This window comes from Anser brachyrhynchus, assembly GCF_964034855.1.
Source record: "Anser brachyrhynchus genome assembly, chromosome: 8".
NCBI classification, from domain to species: domain Eukaryota; kingdom Metazoa; phylum Chordata; class Aves; order Anseriformes; family Anatidae; genus Anser; species Anser brachyrhynchus.
In genome coordinates, this window is record NC_137702.1 from 13,993,682 (window position 1) to 14,020,189 (window position 26,508).

General features: G+C 40.0%; 1 protein-coding gene across 23 annotated transcripts in view; it reads left to right on the forward strand.

Annotated features, from left to right (window-relative positions):
* Positions 1-26,508, forward strand: part of ADGRL2 (adhesion G protein-coupled receptor L2) — a 388,404-nt gene that overhangs the window by 222,802 nt on the left and 139,094 nt on the right. For 4 of the 23 annotated variants that reach the window (XM_080602758.1, XM_080602775.1, XM_080602777.1 and 1 more), the window contains exon 1: positions 5,253-6,117. The exons of 2 other annotated variants lie outside the window; for them this stretch is intronic. The gene's annotated coding sequence lies outside the window, so the exon portion shown is untranslated. Of the gene's footprint in view, positions 1-5,249; positions 6,118-6,534; positions 7,026-26,508 lie in introns of those variants that run through there. 17 more of the 23 variants (XM_080602780.1, XM_080602759.1, XM_080602760.1 and 14 more) reach the window with 8 other exon arrangements.

Consider the following 26,508-nt stretch of genomic DNA (forward strand, 5'->3'; position numbering starts at 1 on the left):
TCTTTCTGCTCTGTTATATCAAGCAGTAGGGTAAAGAGGCAAAGAGGTGATGAGAATACGCAGCGATCACCACACTTGCCAGTCTGAGACATGGGGCACTCCTTTGGCTGCAGATTAGTGGCTGAAAGAGATACAAAGATTTAGCAAAGTCATAGCAAATTGAAAGGGGGAGGAGGAGAAGGATCTCCCTACCTGCCAGGCAAAATTACATTTATTTTAAATAGAAAAATCTATTTAATTTCTTACTATTCTCTTGGGACTTGCTTCTTTCCTTAAAAAAAAAAAAAAAAAAAAAAGCTATTTGCTGCCTGAATGCTGGAATAATGCCTAGGCAGATATAGCAGCTGGAGAAAAGGGAACCTAGAAATGTGCAAGAGTATTTGGAGAATTGGGATCTCATGACATATCTCTTTCTCCAAAGCTCAGCGCTGTAGTTCCTTTTCTGGCATCATTGTTTCAGCTTCTGTACTGAGCTTTTCGTATGAAAACAGGGAATTGTGCTTGTCTCTTTTTAAAAGCGTTCTGCTACGTGACTCCTAACAGCTCAATCTCAAAAACTCTGAGCTTTATAAATGCCTGTACAATTAAACTGTAAACTCTTCTCCACCAGCACACACCCATAAATACCCAAAGCCCACAGTAAGGAATGTACTTCATCAATAACACAGCTCCATTGCTCCTCTACATTCACTTTTCAGAAAGTAGGGAGACAACTGCAATGAACATAAAAACATGCATCCAAGTTCACTGTTAAAAATGTTATTGATGTCTTCTTATTTCTTAATGTGATACAAAAATCACGTTTCAGAATACCTAGTTAATATGGAATACACATGCTTTGTTTCATAGCTGCATTTTCTCTGAACAAGGTTGTTTCTAATATTACTTAAATAAACAAAATTAAATTAATTTCTGTCTAAGAAACAAGAAACAACAGCTTTGTTGAATAAAACAATCTTCATTTTCTTGAAGCTATTTAAATTAAAAACATGAGTTTCTACAGTTGGAAAAAAACATCCATGGTTAAGATGTTTGAAGCCCATCAATCTCTTTAACCACACAGCTAATGTGTTCCTTCTGTTTTCTTTGAATGAAATCACCATGAGTGGTTAGATGTTGATTTAACATAAAGCAAATGGAAATGGGTGTTTCCTTAGTCATGTGTAGAATTTATTTTTTAAAAACAATTAGCAAGTGTTATGAGTAAGTCAATGATTTTGTCATTTCTTAAATAATGATATAGATTATAAGTCATTAAAATTGATTACTGAAGTAAACTATGTATAATGCAAATTCATATTACATTTATTTGTTAGGAACAGCTGCAGAATTCTCTTACTTTATTGATGACTTTATTTTTTTTTTCCCAAGCGACACTTAAATCAATTACTTAGTTTAAAAGACCGGTAATTGTAAAGATATATTTCCAAAGTTTTAAGACAATACATTAGATATTTCCTATTATGATTTATATAATTTGCACTTTGTTTTTATAAATTTGTCTGCAAAAATAATTTTCTTTTTATTTTTTTTTTCTAAATGAAACAAAATTTGTCTCTTTCAGTTTTCAGTTGAAATGGTAAGATCATATGATAGTTTGTTACTTTACCGTGTGCCAAATTAAACTGTCTTTATATTACACCAATTTTAGCTGTTGCTACTGTACTACACATATACAACCTCTCTGTCAGTCTTTGCTAATGTTACATCTAATTATACGTTCATTGATATGTTATTCACAAAAGCATATACAGGTAGGAGGAAATGCCAGTTGCTAGTATTTAAAGTTCAGTCATTTCATAAAACTCCAGTAATATAAAAATAGGTTGCATAAAATCTGTGTAAACCATTTCTCATGGGACAACTGACTCTTCAGGCAATACAAAAAATTATTTATCAAGATGTTCAAACATTTTTAAATCATCCTTTTAAGAACAGGCGTATGTAAGCTGCACTTCTATGGAAACAAACAAACAAACAAAACCTCTAATGGAGTCAACAGGATCATATTTATAGACATCATAATTTGGCTATGTTTTGCCACAAGTTAAATTATCTTTCTCAGATGCACCTTCTCCATGCAGAAAGTAGACAGTTAAATCTCTTCCAGTTGTTACTGTCCTACAGATAGTCCCTAGAAATGCTAACTGACACACAGCCCTTGTGCTTATTTCAAAAATCACTATAAATTTGCTTTTATTTTTTCAAGGACACTATCCAGCAGGTTCACCAAAGTGATTTGAGAGCAATGCACGCAGAGTATATAGCTAAACCTGGAACATCACAAAATTTAATGTTAGTGAAAGGGGTAGATAAACACATTATTGAATGATTTTGCTAGGAGGATAACATTTCTTGTAGTGGTTTCAAGCTAGATATTTTGTAATGTTGCAGCAAAGAGAGATTTTAAGGAAAATGTACTTGTCTGTATTTACTTGTGGAGTCAGTATGGAATGAGGTACATATTTTATAGGGATACAGCAAAAAACAAATAATAGGCAATTTTGATGGTGACAAGAGACTTGACTTGTTACAATTACTTTTTTTATCTTAATATTCAATGGGAATATTCAATGGGAATATATATATGGGAATAGTTGTGGCTGAGTAAAAAACAAAGGATCAGATTCAAGTATGCTAGGGGTATACGTGTATACAATTTTCCTGTTTTAAAGAAACAGATGCTGATTCATATGAAGTAAAATTAATTGCTTGAATAGTACTATTTTACTTGCCAAAAGGATATACACTTCCGCCGGGGTATTCTTATATCCTAGTCTGGATTTAATGAGAATTCATGGAAGCATGTGCTTTTGAAACAAACGCTGAAAGGTCTCTATCTAACATTTTTACCAATTGCTTAAAACTCACTTTTACAACTTAGAGTTGTAAAACTCCATTTTTGCATGTAGAAATAAATATGCTTCCAGACGTTTTTGATGAAAATGGGGGAAAATAAACTTTAGTCCTGCAGTTGAGTCCATGTAGGAGAATACACTTCAACTTCAGCAAATATTAACACAAGGCCCAATTCTGCAGTTATTTTCAACCTTTTCCGGGGGGTTAAAAAATCTTACAGAAACCAGTAGACTTTTTTTGCTCCAAATGGAAGAGTTCCTCTCTCTCACCTCCTCTCCAAGGAAAACTGCCAACCCCACATAATTTTTATTGTGTTCCTCACTATTTTGTGGCTAAGTCCTATTCTCATCAACCAAGCAAAAGGCTCAGGGCAACAACAGCTTATCTGTAGTTACATTCATTTGACAAAAAGTAGGATGTGTTAATGATATATATTAAAACTACGGTAAAAAAGTAGCCAATCAATATGTATATTTTTACATTTCTATGATTCCCTTTTTAAGAGTGTCTTTGTAATAGATGCACCCAATTCTCTCAATGAAAATGTTTCTAATGAAATACATGAAAATGACTTTATGATTGAATTCCAGTTGGAAATGTATAAGGGGTTATTTAGGATTCTATAAAGATAACTATATGGATATTTTCAGCAAGACAGGGCAAACAGCTATACTGGGGATGTACAAAGGACTTAAAAAATGAGGGGAAAAACACAGAAAACCTCTTCTGCTGCATTTTGCACTCACTGTAACCCATATATTTTACTTTTAGCTACACATAGTAGGGATAAAACTATCACACAGACACATGATCTTCTGTCCTCCCATGCTGAGCTGAAACTGGCCTCGGGAAGATGCTCTCAACTACGAGGGAACATCTCCTTTGGTCCTAAACGCCTGAGACTGCTCCTCTGCTGCCCAGCAGGTGCTGTGGATGGAAGAAGGCCAGCGTGGCCGTGGCATGCCCGTGTGTCAGTGACTTTTAGGTACTAATCCCTGGGATTATTGCTAGCACCCTTGAAAAATCACTGTGGTTTTGAAGAGCCCTGGACCAGTCCTATGATTCTTACTACCTCCTGTAGCAAGGTCTTTATGATCCGTTTTCCTTTTAATGTCACGTTTCTCTTAATACACGTTAAAATTTTCTTAACAGGAACACTAATTGCATAGGTATGCAGCGGAGTCCAAACGATTAAGTTAAAAAATAAACCTTTACCATTGACAAAGGTAACGACCCCGGTTTCCTGGCGTGGCGTGGGTGTTTTAAGCTGAATTGTCAATATGCTTTGGACCTGAGAGTTTAACAAGCCCTGAGTGGTCCTGCCTTGTGCCAGCGATTCTGTGGGCAGATGCAATTGAGAGGGTTTTTATTTCACTGCTGCAGCTAGAAAAGGGAGGGAATGGTTTAAAAAATAAATAAATAAATAAATAAAGCGGTGGGATTATCAGGGCAGGTTTGTGCTGCTTTGATCTTCGGCTGTGCCTCCGTTTCCCCCTCTGGCCACCGCCTGGAGCAGCCCTCGGCGGGCACTGCCCGGTGCAAGAGATCCCCCCGGGTTCTCCCGTGGGCTCGTGTCCCCCAGGTCCCCCCGTGGGCCCGCGTCCCCGGCCGCGCCGAGCTGCGCCCCGCCGCTGCTCCCTGACCTTGGGAGCTGCGCGTCGCGCCCATCCCGAAAGGTCGGAGCGGATCCTCGCTGTTTCGCAGCACCCCGGAGGGAAACAAAAACCCCCGCCACAATCCCAAACCCCCCTTTCTAGGACGGGGTTTTGGGCAGGAAAGGACCGGCGCTAGCAGCCTGCGTTCCGCAGCCGAGCCGTGAGCCAGCCGGGGCTCCCCGCCTCGCTGCCCGGGGGGCCGCCCTGCCCCTCGCCGTGTCCCTCTCGCCTCCCCGCCGATCGCCGCCACCGGGCGCTGACCGAGGGGTCCCCGGGGGGCGCCCCCCGGTGAATTCACCGCTGCCGGGGGCGGCCGAGCGGGGCCCGCCTCGCAACTTTGGGCTGAGGGAAGGAGGGAAGGAGGGAGGCAGCCAGGGTACGGCCAAGGAGAAAGTGCCGCGGAGACGCCTGCCGGCCTGCAGCGCGCCAGCAGCAGCCGGGGGAGGCGGACGGGGGGGGGCGGCAGGCCCCAGGGCCCCGGCCCCGAGCCCCGGGGACCCAGGGGCGGCTCCGCGGTGGCTCCGCGCCCCTCGGGGCCGGGGGCGGCCAATGCTCGCCCGGCCGCCGGTGGCGAGTGGCCGCCCGCCCGGTGCTAGCCTTCACCCCCCGGCTGGGAGAAAGGAGGGGGGAGGGAAAATAATGGGGGGGGGGGGGGGGGGAAGCAGGAAGGGAGAGATTTTTGTCCTTCGCCGGTGCTGCTCTACGTGATAATATGTTTATATGATTAGCTGAGCCCAGGGGTGGGGAGCGCGGAGAGAGGGGGAGGAGATTGGAGGGGGAGGAGGCTGGAGGTGACTCCAGTTCAGCGCCGGCGGAGAGTCCGTGTCAGGACTTCGCAATCCCCAGTCACACACGGAGACGTGCATGAGCAAAAAGGAGGCTGCGATACGATTCATTGGGATTTTTTTTTTTCCTGGTGTGTATGTATTGCGTTTTTCCCATCGTTGCGCGTCTTACTCGCTCAGCGCCCGCTCTCCGGCCGCCGGCGGGGCAGCAGCACCGAGAGGACGAGGGGAAATAACGCGGAGCCGAGCCGAGCCGTGCCGGAGGCCGGAATGTCATCCGGGGAGATGTAAATCAGGTCGCTGCGAACGACAGAGACACAGGAGGGGGGGCTCGTTGTAAAATTTTTGAGTTGTTCCCCGCTACTCCCGCTGCTGGCGTCGCCTCGGTTTCCCTTCTGATCGCTGCCTAGAAAGGACTCCAAAGGCTGGGCACATACAGCGCGCTGCGCCCCTCGCCCCCTCCATTTTTTTTTTCTCTTTAATTTAATTTAATTTTTTTTTCCATCGCCTGCGTGCGGGAGCCTGGCTGCATCGTGCGTTTCGTGCGGAGCGGAGCGTCGGAAGCCGCAGGAAAATGTTGACTTAGCCCCGGAGAAGCCTGCCGGCTGGCTGCGCCGAGGAGAAGCCGCCGCCCGCTGCGCGCTGCCCCAGCCCGCCGAGCCGAGCCGCGCCGAGCCGCGCCGCAGAGCCGGCCGCCTCCCGCTGCCCCACCGGCACCCAGCCCCAGCCCCGCTCCGCCGCCGCCCCGGGACTAACTCCCTCCTCCCTGCGCCCACCGGGGCGAGAGCTCCCGGCCCGCCTTCGGCTCGCAGACAGAGGTAAGCGGGGCTCCGCGCTGCTGCTGCTCCCTCCTGCGCTCGCTCCTTCTGGCGCTGCGGGGAAGCGCCGACCTGGCTCTGGGGCTGCCCGGCTGGCTGCTGCTCGGGGGGCCGCTCCCCCCGCCCCCAGCACTCGGCACGCACCCCCCGGGGGCTGCCACCCCGCTCCCGGCCCCCGCTGCCTGAGGATGAGGAGGAAGGCGGGGGGTGTGGGGGGGGGAACGCGCCCCTCGGCGAGGCCCCGGCTGCGAGCAGCGGGGCCCCGCAGCGCTGCCCGGGCTCGCCCCCTCCGGCCGCTCGGCACCGGGCTGGGGGCTCCCGCAGCGCCCCCCCGGCCTTTCCCCGCCCTCCCGCGGGCCCTGCGGCAGCCGCGGCGGCTCCGAGCCCGGCCCGCAGCGCCCGAGCCTGGCCCGGGGGGGGGGCAGCGGGGCCCAGGGCCCCCGAGCAGGCCCCGGTGCCCCGGGCGCGGGGGGGAAAGTTGTGCCGGCCGGGGGAATAGCGACCTGTTGCCGGCGTGTTCGTGCGGCCCGGCCGAGCCCCCGCGGGGGGCTGGCAGCGGGAGGAGGAATAAATCGCCCTTTGTCGGATGTGGAGCGGGAGCAACTTTTTTTTTTTTTTTTTTTTCATTTAAAATTTTCTGTTTATTTTCGCGTGTAGAGAAAGCTGGGGCCATCTGGAGACAGAAAACAGAGCGTGTCATGAGGCACCGTTGCTGTGTCTGGCTCTAAAAATAACATCTTGTTGTTAGTCTGCGCTCAGCCCTGCTGGGGCTCGGGCGCGGAGCGGGGCCGTGCCGGCGCTCAGGTGCTGCGCTCCGCCGGGAGGTGCCGCCAAGGGGTCCTGAGGAGACAGCGGGCTGCTCCTCGCTCTCCTCGGCCCCCTCCCTTTGTTGCCCGCCGCTAAAGAAGGTGCCATTTCGCATCACTCTGCCCAAATTGTTGGAATTAATGCAAGTGTGAATTCTTACCGTTTGAAGGGGGGGGGTATTAGCATATCAAAGGGTGCTCAGCTCCGGCTCAATTGAGAAAACTTCGGCTCGTCTTCCATTTGCTTCCCAGCAGAGGCCCAAAGGGCAGTGGGAATTCAAAAGGGGCAAAATGGGGAGGTGGATGTGGGTTATGTTGCTGAACTTTCGCTGTTTTGCGATTATGTGAGTGAAAAACAAGGTCCGGCCGCTGCAGAGCCCTTGCAAGCGCTCAGACAATTAGATCTATTGATTAATGGCTCGTTCCAGGGGGAAAAAAAAGTGACCTTTTATGACAGGCACTGTTGCATGGTTTCTGATGTCTGCTGCCTGTTGGAGGATTTAGAAAGCCTTTTCTGCCGCTCTCCTGCTTTGGGGCTGGCCTGCACGCTGCTGCGCTGGGGGACTGAATGGGGAAGACCTGCTAATGACTTCGGGAAACAAATGAAATCTTGTAATGAAAGACCTCTCCCTTCCCAGCCTTTGAAACAAATACACTTCAGTCCTTAATGGGTGGGTAGGCTGGGGTAAGAGAGATTTTTATGGAGAGTTTCAAAAGAAGTTTTGAGCCCCACCAGCCATATGCTTCCATTTCCTTTTTCTTCTGAAGTACAGTGAAAATGAGTTTGTCTTGTAATCTCATTTCATCGGTTACGTCGTGTTTGGCGAGATAACTTAATTTGCAATTAGTGTTACCCTGTAAAAATAATTTGATAATAAATATGGTAAAGCTGCTGTGTCGATGGTAGCGTAGAACATCTACCACATTTAAAGTTGTTTTACATGGCTAAATATTTGCAGGGTTTTTTAGTCATTTGTTACTATTTCCTTGTGTCTGCAAGGGGATGTGGCCGGCCTAGCCTTTTATTATCTTTCCCAATCGATATTCATAATCTCCCAAACCAAAAGCCAACAAAAGGCAGTTCTCTATCAGTAAGTTGGGACCTTCTCCAGGGACCAGATGCATCTTAGGGATTGTATTCTGGTTTGTGTCTCTGGCAAACAAAAACAAACAAACAAGCAAAAAGAAAAGAAAAGAACTTCCTATGTCTTCGTTTCCTATTCCTTCCTTCCAAACCTTTTAGTTGAATGGTACAGATACTGAAATATGTATTTTGTGCTGTTAGAAGTGCTTGGCTTTTTGGTGGGGGTTGGTTCTCCATTGGACAGTCTGGGGGGGGGGGGGTTTTTTTTTTTTTTTTTTTTTTTTTTTTCTTTTCAAGCCATGGAAGTGATGTGCCTTTAGAGTAGGATGTCTTCACTCACGCGTCAATTTCCTTTCATTTAGTGAAGGAACCGAGCATATATGGTACGCCTTGCGAAAAACCCCTGCGATTAAATAAATAATTTATATAGATATCTGTTATTTCTAAAGGAACCCGAACATTTGGGCATTTTGTAAACAGATGTGTTTAGTGGTCCTAAAATTGCATGTCATTACTTTCAGGTAATTTTCAGCAGTTTATTTACCTAATGTCTTCAGCTGTCTGAAGTAGTACCTTTTGGTGGTATAAAAGGAACATATTGATGTAATTGCCATTATCACACTTAAGTTGCTGTTAACTAGTCTGCTTTGAATGCAGAGTGCTGTAAAGAAAGCGCATTATCCTTACAGCTATTAGGGATAATCTAAAAATTGTCTTGAAAATGTTGCACTTCAGTTTATATGATGGCAACCCCAAATTAGACAAACCTCTGAAGTAAAAAAAAAAAAGTATAGTGGAAAGAAGATTTTCAACATTCAGATGACAAAATTGGACCACTTAAATAAAAATTAATGTGCTGCAGCAGCACTTCAGCTGCCATTTTCAATCACTGGGTTACTATGTGTTGGCAACAGCAAAAAAAGCGTAGACATTCAGATAGCTCAAGGAGCTGGTAGTTGGGGGAATCAGGATGTGGAATCATGTGGGGTAGAAGAAACCAATTACTTCAGGTTTTGACTTGAGAATTTCCAGTAAACATTTTTTTCTGGCTTTTGTCTCCCCTGCTCATTAATAGACCAACATCAAAGCAGGCAACCAAACTTCCAAATGTTATAAAAACTAATGTAAAGATACAGATCTCACATGTAGTCTTGCAAGTCTTAATTTAAGTCAAGCAGTTGGAGTTTTTATTGCTGCAATTTTCACAATCAGCAGAGACATTAACACCAGGCTTCTGGGTGTTTCCCTTCTTAAAATGAGCAAGAGGAGAGCTTTAAAAAAAAACAAAGTTTGCGTAGTTAGTCCTTATTTGATCGCTTGAGAAGCTTTCTCAATGTTTTATTTATCTCTTACAGCTTTTAATGCTTAAAGTCAGGAAAGGGGACTACTCTGGAATTCTAGTATCTAGTAAGGAGGCACCTTATGAAAATTTAAAGAAACTAGGTAGTATAGGCTTAGGAACGTGTTGTTTTTATGGTCAGTAATGTGTACTGAATGACTATTTTTATTTTTAAAAATGTAATATGTAAAGCTGGCTTTTTTTTTTTTTTTAGTAGAACAGTTCTGATGAAGAAAAATGCTAGTCTCTAATTACAGCCTTTTAGAAAGGTCCATCACTTTCACTTAAGTGAATGTTAGAAAGAGAAGTCTCTAGTTAGACAAAATATTTGTCTTAAGTTGAATTTACAATACATTTCTATGTAGTGTGTCATAAATTCATACAGGTAACAATACCTACCCGATATAAAGAATTGTTTAGTGTTCAGAGAAGGTAGAAAAATGTCCTCTTTCCTGAAATTTGGTCTAAAAAGTTAATGTATTTCCAAGCCCATGCTCATCGTATGTCCACCTAAAATGTTGACCTGTTTGTAAGAAAATACTGCTAACTTCCACAGCTCTTCCCAAGGATTGGGCTGTGCCTTGTACTAATGGAAAAACCCCTACCAATAACTGCCTGAAGATATTTTTTGTCAAAAATTGCTGCATGTCTTCTCCGCGTACCCACTAAGGGATGACTGATAATAGGAGAACTTGAGGTAGCGATTAATGATTTTACCTGGTGAACTGCAAGAGAAGAAGTTAAACTACATCTGGTGTATAATTGAAATCATATTCATGCATAGGTAGACAAGCAGTCAGTTATAAAGCAATATACTTTAGAGCATAGGTTAGGGAAATTTATAGTCAGACGTGTTACTTGGAGATGTCATGTTAAACAGACTCTTTCGAAGCGTTTTTTAGGATTGATGTTTGTGATGTACAAATGTGATTCGAAATTACATGATATTCAGCTTTTAAAGTATTTATGTGCAGCTTTTAGACTTAAAAGCTGCGTTTTATTTTTTTTAACCCTCAGTTTGAAACAACTAAAAGATTTAAGCCATCATGGTTGTAATTGCATGTCAAGAAAACTGGAAAAACAAAAAGCTATTTTAAGGCCGTTCTCAATAGTCTTAACAATCATGTTTAATATTTAAATAGTTTTCCGAGATATGTGCATTTTCTTTTTAACAGTTCTGAAAATAAAAGTAGTAGATGGCTCTGTTGGAATACAGATGTAACTTGTGGCATAAGGTGAATATATACCTGTTTTAGAAAATACTTCCAGTCTTGGTTCAACAAATATGATATTCTTTTAATCATTCTTCATATTAAAGGTGAAAGATGACAGGCTTAAAGCCCTTCTCAGTGGATTTTTTTTTTTGAATTTCATATTTATTTTTGCCAGTGGTGTATGAGATGTGTTTCTGTAGCATAGACTTTGAAGATTGCGTCACTTACTGTAAGCGATTTAGTTACAAAAATGCACTTGCTTAATGCATTTTTACAGCATTCTCTAGGTAGAAAGTGATAGTTAACCAGAAACTAATTCCATAAGGAAAAAAAAAAAAGTCTTGTTCAAATTCAGAATTGTAGCATCTCCGGGATATAGATCGTTGTGTGAAATGGAGTATTTTATGGGTTTTAGAAGACTGTGTGATCTGCATATGTCACAATTTCTTTTCTTTTTGATTTTTCATGAGGTACTGTAATGATTCAACTTACTCTAGGCTGCTATTTGCCAAAATTATTTAGGAAGGCATAATAATCAAAAACTTTGCAGGCTGACTGAAGCAAGCACAATGCTTAACACCTGCAGTTTCCAACAAAATGCTATTGATTGTTATCCTGGCACAAAGCAAGCTTAAATACAGTTTGCTTAATTACAACAAAAATGTTTTTTTATGAATAAGGTCCTTCATGTTTGGGGAGTGTTTTGTGTGTTGTCTGCTAAGTAAAATCCCATCACACTTGTATAAATTTGTCCAATTATCAGAGCAGCTAAGAGGAGGAAAAAAAAAATCAATTTACCCTGAAAAGCACCAGAAATAAGATTACCTTGGCTAGTAGGAACTTGCCAGCACTGTCTAAATTGCTTAATATTATCAAACGCTGCCGTTTTTCAAGTTCAGTAAGAAGGATATTGACTATTCTACATGTCCAGGTCTGCTATTTGGCTATTTCTTTATAAAGTATAAGCATGTTGTATTTTTATTCCCACAATAGCAGTTACAGATAAATCGGAGGATCTAACAATAACTTTATGAAATAGATGGAATAATACCATTCACTGGAGAAATAGTATTTACTTGAGATAAGTGATCGCAACTAGTTTTTTCTCCTGTCTAGCTTGTTGTTCTTGTAACAGACAAATGTAAATACCTTAGCAGACATTTCAGAGTGAAAGGCAAGAGATAAAATGTAATTACTTTTCAGGGTGGCCCTGACGATGCCCGTGTTCTTGTCTGTAACACACACAAAAAAATCTTTGCTCATCACCTCAGCATATGAAGGCCATTGTTACCCCTGAATATAAAAATATTTTCTGATTTTTAATGTTGACCTCAGTATTTATCTTCAGCTCTTCTGTGTAAGCTGGAATCCTTATAGCCGTAAATTGTAGTCGCTGTTATCCAACCGAGCATTTAATAGAGCACCTAATGGACTCTGCTCCTGTATTTTTCTTGAATGCATAACATCTTGCTTCATTCAGCCACCAAAACCAACTTTGCTACAAGGACAGGCAACACGACAAGTTAGAATCAATGGACCATTTGTAGGTCACAAAGTCAGTTTACTGGAATTTCAGAGGAAACTGGTTGAAAAGAGAGGACAAATGTCACTTTGAATAGAGATGTTTAAATCAGACTTCTGCCTTAGGGTAAAATTTAGGTCTGTTGTAGCCTAGATGTAATGTCTCCCTCTACAGAGCACAGCATTAATCATGGCTTGACAAGTGATCATGGGCTGAGAAAAATAGGGCCTGTCTTGGTTGTGTGTGTGTTTTTTTTTTTTTTTCTCCTAATCTTAATCTCTTAGGAGCACATTATAAACACAAACATTTACACAAAAAGATTTAAGTATCGGTGCCTGTATTTCAGTAGTGGAAGGAGCTAGCTTCAGAGAAAATCTAGTTAGAGCTATTGAGAAGCTACTTAGGTTTCTTACGTAGATGCAATATTAGGAATATTTCCTTCTAAAGTCATGCAGATTTTTGTCATAGGAAATTCATCATCCATTTTTACTCCATTTCATCATACAAATACGGTAGAGTCTGGGTCTGTCTGTTTTGTCCCGTGATGTATTAAATACGTCTGAAACAACTGTTTTGGTTTTTGTTCATTTGTTTTGTTTAAATAGCATTCTAGAATGTGTTTGACACCTAACAGAGATGCTTCCTTTTCCCCAAAATGGCAATATGGGGTGACAATGGTATCCTTTTTATACAGTGCCGATCGACTTGATGTTGATCAATGTATATGAGTTTTTTATACTATGCTTTTTTCTATATACCGTGTTTATATTTTAATGATAAGTTACTTGGCCACAACGAGCTACAAATGCTTGAATAAAATAACAGGAATGAAGGCTGCTATTTAAGATGCTGAGTTCTGATACTGTGCAGATAAAAGTGAGTTTAATATTTTAATTCTTAAATTAGGGATGCGTCGATGCACAGATTAGGTGTAGGGAGCACTCATACCTTTTACGGTAAAGAAGATTGGTAAAGAATTAACTCCGTGAAGAAGGGAATCTCTCTATGTCTTAGGTTTCTTTGCTGTTTTCTGCAGTGGGATCAGTACAGGGAGCGGCTCTAGCATTCCATACGTACACTTTGCAGAGAGGTGTATCTTTTAAAGGTACAATTAGATTTGTATCTTTAACTGTTGAAAAAATAGATAATATCAGTCAAGTAGCACCAAAACAAATAATCACCGGAGAATTGTGCGTTAAAAATTATGCTACCTCTGTTTATTTAGTTGCCTCTGGATGTGATAAAATCCCAAATCGCTCGTTTCGGGGAGGCTGCTGCTTTCCTTTTTGCCCTCTGTTGGTATTTTCATATCAGTCGACACCTCAAACCGATTATTGCTCTGAATCTAGATGACAGAATAATCTAACACCGATTACTGTTAAAAATTGTTTCTGGCAGCTAGGGAGGGGATGACCGACCTTGTTCCTGACGGTAATACTTGCCTTGCTGTTGATGGGATCCGGTGTAAATAGAGAGCCTTGCTCTGAAATCGTGCTGCAGTGGTGAAGAGAGATCACATGCCAGGAGGAGGCTGTAGTTCACCTTTCTTTCTATATATTTTCTTACCGTATCATATTTGTCATTTTTTACGGCATAGCAGCCTACACCGGTATGAACAGTGTTCAAAAACAATTCCCAAGCAATAGGCACTGTCAGCTCTAAATAAAGTGACATTTTAAGAAAAGATTCCTGAGAAGTTCTGCTGTTGACGCTGCATTTCTCTGGCAAATTCCTGATTCCTGTTTTATGGTAGGCATAATTCTATTCACCTGGTCCAGGCATTCTTACATTCATTCTTTGAAGTCTAATTTAGACTTTCTGTATGTGAGGTGCCCGAATTGGGCAGCTCTGCTTTCACAGGAGAAATGATGCATGTTTGCTTTGAACAACGTGAATGTCCTCCAGAAGACCAATTCATAACTACTTTGTTGGTAAATTTAGCATTTAAATATTGAAGGGCAGTGTCTTCAGTGGCTGTGATTTCCTTCGGCACGGTGGGCATTTCTTCCACGCGGACTGCCAGATGGCGGGGTTGGTTCTCGCTGGATGGGGTGCTAAGGGAGAGAAGGTGCCTCGCAGCGGTGCTGGCTGGGGGGAGTGGATGAGAGTGGAAGTTGTTTTAGAGAGGAAGGGGACTTGCAGGCTGACAGAAGTCGAATACGAGAAGAAATCCTTTTGCCCTTCAGGCAATAATCTTACCTGGTGCTGGAAGAGAGCATCATCTCTCCATAATGTTAGATTTTTTTTCCTGCTTTCTCTCCTTCCTCATTCTTTCCATCATTTGAGAAGGTGTACAATGGTATCTGCTAATAACTGGTTGGGGATCCAACTGCTACAGATATTCCAGCAGCAAGGAAGAGCTCTGTATGCAGCAATCATCGTCTTGAAGTGAACGCCTCAAATTTGTCCTACATTTGTCCCGTGAAATGCATGTAACCTTGCTAGAATATCATAAGTCTGTTTCTACTTTTTTTTCTCCAAGTGTTCAGTATGAGCTTTAAAGGTTGTATTTTAGAGTTTATTATTCCAGCAAAAATTAAAGCCTTACTTTTTATTTTATGAGTATTCTTCATGAATCTAATGAGACTGCTTGTAAACGAGGGATTTGGCTGTATTAGAGAAACAAAAATACTGGTGTGCTTTTGTTCGTTCTATGTTAGAAGAAAAATTAACAGTGCCTGATGTCTTCCTTTTTTTTTTTTTTTTGATGGTACATGCTAAAGAAGGTTAGCTAGGATGAAGACTTAATTTTGGTCTGCTTAATGTTTATAGCTTCATTCGTTGACTCTTTTTCCCATTTGTGTTGAAGGGATTTTTGTCTAGAAAGCTTGTTACTATAAAGAACAAACTTAAGATATTTTAAGGTAGGGCAATGTGTTTTGGAAGAAAAGTTGTTTTCATCCAACTGAGTGAAACTACATTGTTACTTCATAATTTGGTATTTAGTACTAGAGACTTTGATTTTTGAGATAAACTTAACCATTTAGTTCAACTGATTTCTAAACTTTGGTGGAGTGCATGTGTAATCATATCCAACAATGGCATTGGGTTTTGTCTTGCAGCAGTAGATGGAAGGAGGGATGCTGCTGTTTTTTGTTTCGTTGTGTTAGGGAGATGCATTAGATAGGTTGAATTTGTTTTCTTGTTTGTGGGGGTCTTTCATTTCTGTTTGGTTCTGGATAAACAGAGGATTTTTTAAATTTTATTTTATTTTATTTTTTCCCCTGAAAGCATTTAGGTGATTTTGATAAAGAAACCTGTGTATTTTGATATAGAAAAGACTAAAGCTGAATGTTTAGCTCCTTTGAGGGACAAGAACAGGCGGGGGAGTGGGAGGGGGAAGACTGTTTTTTGTATTAACTCTTTATCTGAAAACATTCGAGAAAGATTTCTGAGGGAATTTCTTTAAAATAGTTACTGATCATTTGGGTTTCTGTGCCAGCTATTACCCACATTTTTCACATATTTTCGCTAATTCTTCTTACTACCTGCAGAGGGAGCTTGTATATGAGATAATCAGAGTAATCAAGGCATTCAGGGCTGAATTATTTCCAGTGAGTACAATTTTCTTTTGCTGTGCGTTCTCTGTTATTCAGGACAAGAAAGCCTCTGCAAGGGAGCTTTTAAAAAGATTGTCCATCAGTAGCAGTAAATAGCAATAGGCAAAAAATTTTATGTTGTTAGTAAGCAAGAGCTGACATTATAAATACCTATTTGTATTTTGAAGAAGTGCCTTTCTATTGAAAGTGTAAAAAGGAACTGAGCAAAACAATTCTTGCATGTAGAGGTACGAGAAAACAGTTTTGGTGCTCTGTGTGACGTGAAGCAGATTTCAGTTGCATAAACTGTCTTCTCTGATTCTGAAAATGTCATGTCAGCATGAGAGAGACAGCACAGTGCTCTAAGGGCTCAGTACCTCTCGTGCAGAGTAGTGTGCTAGCCAAAAAGCGATGGGTAAGTCTTTTCTATTTATGCACGCGGTCTTATGAATCATAATCAAGCTGATTGCAGATGCAAGGTTAACACTTAATTTTGCTTTTTCTGTATTATAAAGTATAAAAAGCTGAATGATTGTATCCTAGTATAGTTGATAATTTTATACAATTGTACGTAAGCAGACAAACAGTGGAAAGGATTGCTGGCCTAAGTTTTTAAGAAAAATATGGACAAGAAAGAACAAGGAGTATCAGAACGTAAGTTTATTTGCAAATAGTAACTTAAACATAATGTGAAGAATCAGAAATACTTTAGTGATTTTCTTTAACACAAATGAAATGATCTGGTGCATTGCAGGTTTTATAATTTGTATTACAGTGATTTGGATAGTGAAAGTATGTGATCCTTCAAAAAATGTTGAGACCTTTTTCAGTGAAGAAAACATAATACAGTTTTGTTCGTTGAACAAGAAGCATAATTAATGATAGATGAATTCTGTGCTATTTATCTCTGGAAAAATGGTGGCAATCATTTTACTTTAAAATATTTCAGTAAATTTAAAGATGATTTGCTATAATACTGCTAGGAAATAAAGCAGTATGCATGCACATTCCATAAAACAGACACAGCTCTCTGTAATGTGCTCTCCTGTAATAAATTATGCCACATAAATTGGTCCGAGAGTTGATTTTTTTGTTTTGTTTTATTTTCTTTTGGTTTTGTTAGTTAGCAGGACTTTAAACAGAACATATTCATCCTAACGTGGTTTTAGGGTTTTAGTTTGGATTCTCTTTTTAAACAAATAGTAATCTTTACACCAGTAAAGATTTACCATATCTAAAAGAGCAGCAACTCAGTGTCGATTTATTATTTATACTGGCTAATCCTTGCTAATGTGAAAAGTCAGCTTGTTATTGTAACACCAAATGGCCCTCTAAGTAGGGAAACAGTTAAGTAGATCTCCTGTAATAGGTTGTTGTCTAATAAAGAGATTTATGGTATTGGCAAGGGCTATTGTATAGGTATTACCCTCTCACAGCATGATCATGTATTATCTTAACAACTCAGTGCCACGTTTATGTTGAGCATTTTCATAACAGGGTAAGAATATTAGCCACAGCAATTACACTCCAATAGGATTATAATGGTAAGACTTACAGAAAATATATAAATGATGTCTTTTGCAGAGATTTTGATAGGTGTTGGGAGTTGAAAAGTTGCATCGTGCTTTTTGCATGGGAGAGTACTGTTGTATTAGCCATGATGAAGAAAGAGAGATTTCTTAATTTGATCTTGCTGAGGAATTATGGGGAGGCAATGGACGTAATCTTTCTTTACACAGTGCATCTTTTTCCGTCCCTATGAGGTAAGGATGTTTCAGAAATTCAGTTCAGTGGAGACTGCCGTACAATACAAAAATCAAGACGTATATGTAACTTTAATTCTGTTGTAAGAATAATACAGCTGGGATTAAGATACATTCTTTTGCAGCCTTGTATTTTGAAGGTAGAACAATGATAATTTACTTACTATGTTGGAAGAGCCTACGTGAATAAAATCATATTCTTTCATTTTAACAATAGTGTTACACACATTTTCTGTTTCATCGGGGCCATTTTTTTTAATGGTGATAAGCAACTTAAATTCTTTTAAAAATGACTACAATCAGCAAAAGTGACAATAATGTCATACTTGTACAGTTTTCATGTAAGTGACATTCAAGCTGTTCCTTAATTCTTAAAAAAATTCCATCTGTTTAAAAAAAAAAAAGAAAAAAGTGAGACATTAATACTAACTCACTTGGCAGAAGCAGTGTTCCAGCCACATTTAATAAACTAATTATGTTTTATCAATAAAAAACACTTGGGGGAAACGACTGAACAAAATACTTTGGGTTGTATAGGCATTTATGAATAACTGCGTTAAGTGTAACAGAAGTCGGAATGGCTAAAAGTAACTAAACAGCCTTACATTTTCAGATGATACCTTGAGATACAATTCAATAAATATTGGAATAATAAGCATTTAAACAAACATACCTTTTTCCCTAATGTACTTTAACAAAATAATAATTAGGATTATTCTAGTTTAAGACAAAGTATAGATGACCATTACTATTGTAGAAGCACTTTCCAGTATATGTTCCATGTATTGTACACATCCACGACTAGTATTAGGTAAATTTGTAAGACACGTTTCCTAGATGTTTGGGATTAATTCTATGTATAAGACCATGTAGAAAGATCCTGTGCCCAACTGTCTTAAATTGTTATTGATTACCAGAAAGTAGAGGAAAGATGCACCTGTTTATTTTGACAAGAAATATTCCACTTCTGATGGAAGTGCTGATAGAAAGTAATGTTGCACCTAGGTTTGAGTGTTTTCTGGTGGATTACTAGAAAATAGCAGAGAACTCAAAACTACATTAAGCAATGAATATTCAAAGCTTTATTATTTTTGTAATCGTTACAGCACTGTACGACTTATCTGTCATCAGTATTTTGTACATCTTGTATATACACTACCAGAGCAAAATCTGGAGCTTGGTCTTCAGTCTTGTATTCAGAACAAGAATTATAACTGATGAATAATGTTTTCAGTTTTAGAAAAACTCCTGTAGGTTCTTCGATTGTCTTCACGTTTCATTCATTTTGAGCTGTGGAAAACGATTGTATCTTTTGTCTGTAAGTAAAAAGCAAACACAAAAGGACGAATGTTACCCCCTGATGAATGTGGAGCTCCAACCGATTTAAGAGCGTGAACTGTGACTGCATTGTTGAGGGCAGAGCTTGGCTTGTAGACGCCAACTAAGAAAAAGCAAATACTTAGAATAAAAGGAAGAATAACGAATAAAAATTTAATAACAGGTAAAACTAAATTTTCAATAGTTTAGGAAATTATAAATCTAATATTAGAACTATTAAAAATATGTTACAGTGTATTTGCTTTAGAAAACTTTCTTAGTGATACATGTGTATAATGTTCTAGGAGACAATCTGTGTTTGAAAGAGGAAAATATACGTGGAAGTACTCTGATTGAATTGTTATCCATTTGCTCTCTTAAACCATTTTTTGAGTGTACGTATGTAACTATAAGATGAAGATTTGCCCCCTTTTTTTTTTCCTGTATAAATCCCATAATGAATGGTTTCTTAAAATTAGTATTCTTCTGTTTGCGGGACAATAAATTAAAGCACAAATCCACACTTTAGTCATTTTATTTGTAGCATGCATTAAAAAAGAAGCCCCACTAAGTCACACTTAACTGCTTGTGGACAGCTAACCCTGGAGAAGGGATAACTATTTTTTTTGTTTTTTTTTTTTTATTTCCTTTTTTGTTGTTGATCTTTTTTATTATTGTTTATAACTCTTTGTTTGGAACAGCAGTGTTGTTATGACTAATAAAGCTTTTCTATTTGGCAAATGGAACACAAGTAATCAGTAGTTCTTGGCTCATGACTGAAAAATCTGCCAAACAGAGCCCATAAAAACAGTCTAACCTTTGAAATATACCTGTGAATGAAATTCTTCATTATACTGCTGTCATCTGTAAGCAATTCATATATCATCAGTGCTTCTAACGGTATTATTTCTGATTATAGAGATATTTACATCAGTGGACAGTAGCATGATTAGAAAGAACTGTTTTGAGCCTGCTTGTGAACATACAGCCACACAGATTTTTTTTTTTTTTTTTAGACAATATAGTGACTTTTGGTGAAATCAGTTCTCTTTCTATTACCTTTCAATTAATGGTCATTTAATTTTTTTTTTGTATATTGAAATTATTTTTAGTTGGATTCTCTGTCCTGCTTTGATCTTTGTATATGTTAGACTGCCAGGATTCTATAAACAATAAGTTTCTTAGTTCTTGTTTATTTTTCACAGAAAATCACTTGATATATGAAATGAAAAGGAATACCTTTACCTGAAAGAATACTTTGTTTGATGTAGCTTTATGTTAAAAATATGTTTATTGAAATTTCTGCATGTTAATTGAAGGAAAGTCAAATAAATTAAATGTCTGCTAGCAGATAGCCAATGCTTTATTTATGCTTTTTTTTTTAATATATATAAACCAATGCACCAAATAAAGCTGCAGAATTAACGTTATTAAAACTAATCTATAGGGAATTTGTAAAAAATACCAGGAGCAATGGGAAAATTTGCTGCTGCTTCAGTGCTATGCTTAAGCAGTTTGTACAACTGTTTTCACGACTTCTGCGCAGTTGAGAGAGGTTATTAATGTCTCCTAAATCACTTAATTTCAGCCATTAATTAAGTTACGTAGAAGAACAGCTGCTTAGGCCTCGTACATGTAGGAAATACTAGGTGCTGCCAAAACAACTTCTAAAATATAACAAATATGTAATTTAAACATAGGATTGATAATACGTAAATTAAAAAATACATTTAGCTATGCTCTGTGGAATTTTTTAGGTTTACAAATGGTATGAGGAAGTATTGTGCTCTGAGATGCGTGGTTTATTTAGTAGAGTCCATCTGACTGTTGAACAAGTTGTTTTTATCTTAAAGTAGTAGTGAAAATTTTTGAATGGCGATATGCACAAGATGTTTTAGTCCAAAGAAAAAATGGTGTGCCTTTTTTATTGTAGCCTGGAGATTAGAGCTTTCTGGGGACCTTGTCCGATGCTTGACTCTTGTCATCTTCCTTGAAGTGGTAGTCCCTGTCCTGGCTGCCCCGCGGGTCTCTGGGAGCGTACGAGTCCTCTTGTGCTCTAAAGCCGAATGCAGGGCTGGATGATTTCAGTTGCTTCATAGTAAAACAGAGGCATAATTAGTACTAATTCAGCTAATCATCAGGACCTGGAGGTAGTGCCATCTGCCCTTCCCCCTCAAAAATTATTCATGATGCAAAAATTCAGTCCCTGTGAGATGAAACACTGGAGTCTTGTGTGAGCTGTCTTCCGATGAAGATACTCGGAACCAAGGTTTGTCCTTTTTCTGTTATTCACAGACAAAAAGTCAAAATCTCCATTTTAATGAAGACATTTCAAAGAACAGACGGGCTTAGAAAGGCATTGTATTTCTTTACATGTTCCTTCCTTTTAAACATGGGAACCCTTAGGCTATAAATTAGAGTGTTTTACCCTGTGGCTGATCTCAGTCTGCCCACTAGCAAGGAAGAGTTAAAAAAAAAAAAAAAAAAAAATGTTGTAAATGGCTTGGTGGTTTCGTGCTTTTCAGTCTGTGGTTATCTTATGTCCCCCTCATGTCCTGTTTTTGTCAATATTTTCCTTTCACCTAAGAACTATAGCAAGTGGGAGGAAAAGTAAGTTGAAAGAATGTAATTATGCCAGAGATGCATTTTTGTGTGGGAACCTTTATAGTGCCTTCATGTAAATGAAATTCACTATGGAAACCATAAGAGCACTTCTGAGCAGAAGGGTTTATCCTGTGCTTCATGGGAAACACCAGTTTGCTTATCTCTTTTCCCGGAAACTGTACACACACGCACAGAGGCTGGAGCTTGTCTCTGACCGTTCTCCAGGGCTGTGGATGAGCTATGTGGGGACTCTTGAGGGATGGTCTCAGGCGATGGAATGTAGGAGTCTGTGCACTTTTATGAACATGCAGGAATTGGAGCTACCTCAGTGGATAATTGTATTTTGCATTTTTTTATTTTTTCATGGTAGGTTGTTCTGTTTTTTTTGTTTATTTTTTTTTCTCTTGCCATGTTCTTAGGCATGCTCATTGACATTCAGACTTTATCTGAATGCTTACTACTGGAGAGGGAACCGTCAATGTAACAGATTTGAAATCAGGAAATCCTCAAGGCTATACTGGCAAGCAGTGCAGCACAGTGTATGGCACCAAGCAGTGCCCTGTGCTGCAGCCTGGGCACTGGCTGCTCTCGGCTTTGCTGGTTGGGCTCTGGAATTGGTCCTGTGGACTGTAGCTCCCACAGTCCTTATTTCTTAACCTGGAACAAGGAGTACCAGATGGATTTATTTCAAAGACTTCGTATTTGTTAGCTTTGTCAAAGGTTCTTGTAGGATTTTAAAATGTTCTGCAATGTTTGTTATTTTTAAAAATTAATCATCTTGTTGAATAGTGTTTCCCAGTCATCTTGAATTATTGATGTTTTGGTCCTTAGTAGAAGGTCAGTGATACTTTTCCTCCCAGACAACAGCCTGTTCAACCCCAGTTTAATGAGTTACATCTCAGTATCTGTAAGAGAATAACAACATGAAGGAATTTCATAATTACGGCTTACTGAATGGGGCTCAAAATGAAAAATGGCAAATAAACTTTTGTGTAAGCCCAGGCTTTAAGAAATCAGTGCTTGGTAAATGCTGAAGCAATTGCTGTTTGAATTTAGAGCTGTTAGTGGACTAGAGGAATGCAACATTCACTAGTATATTTAAATATTTGATAGTATTTAGCTGAATATATTTTTATTCTTAGCTATCTTAAACTATTCTTAGAGATTGTAGTTTTCATAAATATTATTTGAAAGTGAATGAAAATAGAAGCAAAATTTGGACAATAGGTGAATGTCTGCTCAGAAACGTGTGTATGCTTGAGTACGTCTGTCTGCATGTTTAATACAGTATTTTTTCTTTAAGAAAATATAAAGTGTCCAGTATATTATGTGATAAAACCATGCAACAGATCAGGAGAAGAGATGCTTTTCCAGAGCCACAGGCAAAGGTCATGGCCAGCCAGGAGGAGCCTTGTTTCCTTTATCCTGTTCTCAGCCAGCTGGACTATGTGTGCACGCCTTCCAGTTAGTAAATAACAGCACTGCGGAAAAGCTAACAAGTGGTATTTACTTAACAGTCCTAAAGTAATACCGTAAAATTGAAATTGTTTTTGATTTTTGGTGACCAGAAGCCATTGTGGTGAAACATCTGGCTGTTGAAATCATACGCTGTGCTTGCTGTAGGCTCTTATTATATTGTACACCATATTAATTTTGATTTACATACTTTTATTTTTAGAAGATCTATAAAATTGCTATTTTTAGGTGAAAAACTGCAGATCACCTTTTGAATAAAGAGGCATTAAAGTAAAACAGCAAATTCTAGGGAGCATGTTGATAACCAGTCAGCATCAGGTGAAGTACTCTGCCACTTCTTGCATATCGGAAAAGATGGGCCTTTTTGTTTTTCTCCTTTTCTTCTCCTGTTTTCATCTGTTATTCCTCCTCTTACCTCTTTTTCTCTTTTTCCAGAAATAAAATCTCAGTTCAGCCCAATAGTGAGCCATAAATAAACTGCACATTTATTACTATTATGACCTCTTCTGACTTGATTTTTTTTAAACAAAAATCTTGCCCAGAATCTGCAGTAGATGTGTTGAAACTGGTCGGCTGCTTTTTTTATTCTTCTGGCACTGTAAAATCATCATTCATTTATAGCATATGATTGCTTGCAGAACAGCAAATGTTTCTAAATAATTGTATGCAGGTACACGCACAAGCATGCATCTCATTTTGCGCTCGTGCCGGCCTCTCCAGTAACATCTAGTGTGAACGTTAGTTTTCTGTCTCCACATTCCTTACTGCTTTGACTTGTCATTCAAGCGGCAGTGTGGCTTCTGGTGTGGACTGGTGGATAACTTTTGGGCGGATAACAAAGCTCATGGCTGCAGGTAGCGTGTCTTGTGCTTAAATTCAGTTTTGTGTGTTGGGTCATGAAAGTATGGCACCATTCCTCGGTGCCGGCAGTCGGCTCGAAGTAGGAGGCGTTACACTTGGATATCCCACACGTGCAACTTGTTCCCTTTGTGCACTGCTCTGTGTGCTCCCAGTTCCCTGTCGGCTTGTGTCTCTTCACTGTCATTCTTTCTCCTCGCTCTCTCAACCACTGCTGCCCCTCGCGTGTCCCCTCTTGTGGTCCTGCCTCCACCTAGTCAGGGCCTGGTGCGGGTCTCCCCTCAGGCCTTCCCTTCCATCTGCTTCTTCCCCTCTGTGCTGCCCCAGGGCTTTCCCACTGCCTCCGCCTGTGGAGCTGGCTGGGGGGGATGCCATTTCCAGCTCTGCCAACTCCCTTTGCCGCTTTTCTTCTCTTTTTCTTCTTTTTCTGTGGCCTCACAGCATGGCTCTCAGTGGCTTCTGGTGAGTAATATCAGTACATGGCCATCTACTTGACGGAGGTTTCCTCGTGCCTCGGGTTAAGTGCCTGCAATGCAGAGGGCTGGGTAGTGTTATTCAGTGCTACAGATTCTAAATATTTAAGTTCACAGAGCACCACTTAGATCAGCGTGCCTTCCCAAGCATCTCTGTAGCTTGCATGACTTGTTTTGTGCATTAAATATATCTTTGGGCAAGCTGTGAAATACAGTGATCTAGGTAAAATCTGGAGTTTTTCAGATTGCTGAATAAGAAGCTGGTAGAAAGGCATGCGTTTTCCAAATGGGGACAGCTCCTCTTAAATTTACCTCCTGTCTGTTGAGCTGTCAGCCGCTCTGTCACTGCTGGTGTCGTAACTGAAGGCTTAAAACTGTATTCATGAAAACAGGATTTTGTTGAATTTCAAAGAAATTGTTATTTTTGTTAAAAATAGCAGATCAGACCAAAAGGTTAGCCTGTCTTCAAAGTGTCTGTGAAAATATGCTTAAGACCCAATTCTGTTCTTCGCTATGACGAGAGAAGATGACTTGTAAATTGCCTTGCATGAAAGTGAGTTTGATTTAAAGTATTAATAAAATCTAAATTTGTGCGTTCTTGCTGTGGGGACTGAAGATTTTAATTTAGTGGAATGCCAGAACAGTTTTTTTGTGCTCGGTTTGATGAGTGTTGTGTGAGAATTCCATCTTACTAAATTAGGGCAGACATATATATTACACTGTTTACAAACTGCTATGATTAAAACCTGTTAAATTTCATATTTAATATTCAGTCGTCTTTGAGCGAAAGCGTCACCTAGATTTCTCCTCAGCACTGTTAAAATGGATGAAATAGCAAACATTAATCAGAGCACGAGCGGAAAGCCCCGCCTGGGCTTTGAGAGAGCTGCGAGATCCCTGCAGCAGCCGTAAGTGCCCAGGGTGCGCATGGGGCTGGCGCGTGGCAGGGTGGGTGTGAGGGTGCTGGTTGGGGAGCAGCCTCAGGGGAAGTCCTGTGTCAGAATTGTCTTCCACTGTGCTGAAGAAAAACGGTAAGAATTTATCGCTTTAATATAAAGCTGTGTTCTTACAGGCAGCGAACAGTGATTTAAACAATTTTTTATTTTAAAATGATAATCTGAAAGTCAAAGTGTGTTTGAGAAAAAAGACTTTGTGGCATTGAAGTGTTTGGGCTCCTAATCCCCGTGCGCTGCCTCCTGTGACAGGGATTCTGATCCTTGAACTGTGTGTGGGAATTGTAGGCACAGACTTCAGCGTAAAGAAACCATCAGTCCAAGGAAAAAATAGATACTAAATGTACTTACATGTTGTTTTAAGCTTTTTCCATCAGTCCCTAAATTATTTTTGTTGTTGTTGTTTTTTTTTATTTCCTGGCTACGCCTGGCTTCAGCCCTAGTTGCAGGTACTTTAAAACCTGATAGCATCAAAAGGTCCTGAGTGTTAGCTGTCAAGTGCTGTGCTGGCATTGCTGCTGTCTTTTATTATCTTACTACTTTGATTTTCTTCATCTCTCTTACAACGTGTCAAATAAGAACATCGAAGATGTCAGAAGAATATGATGATAGTCATTTTTTTAGAGCAATGTTTTGACATAAAAATAATGTTAAAACAATCATGTTTAAGCAATTCATAATGCAAAAATGGGGAGATTCATTACTAATTAAAAAGAAAGGCAAATTAAATGTATTCTACATGCTTACTTGATCCAGTTTGCCATTCTCTCTTGTCTCTAGGTACGTTGGTACAGACTTCGTTTTACTGCTTTACTATTAAATGATAATACCAGTTGGAATACGACTGTTTCATTCAGTGTGTAGTAAGGGTGATTGGCAGGCTCTTGTTATTCGGCTGTCCACAGCTGAGCTGCAGGGGTTGAGCTGCGCTGGCAGGGCTGTGTGTAAAAGTTTCTGCCGTGTTTGCCAACTGTGCTCTTGGCTCCAGCTGACGTTACATGGCTCTCGATTCCAAAGCCTGCTTGTTAGCCAAACTCTCCCTAAAAAATTATTCTGGAGTTCCTAATTAAATAAAACCTTTGATGTTTATTTTATGTCATAGGAAGACGTGCATTTTTTCACAGTAGATTCTGCTTTGGTAGAAATACAAATTAAAAAAAAAAAAGGATTAAAAAGCTATAACTGATATTAGCAAAGAAATTGACTCTTGGAAACATATTGGGAGCTTCGGTTTCTTGTAAGTATTTAAATTATGTGATTTTACCAGGTTCTTCCCTGCAATTCTTCGCATGCATACATTTTTGTTTATTTTTCAAGTATTTTAAAAATCGTTCTACTACAGATGATAACTGCATCTGGTATATAATTCCATTGCTTTTTTTTTTTTCCTCCCCATAAGCTAAAGTTATCAGTTGCACTGTAAAGGTATAATTTATGCCAAAC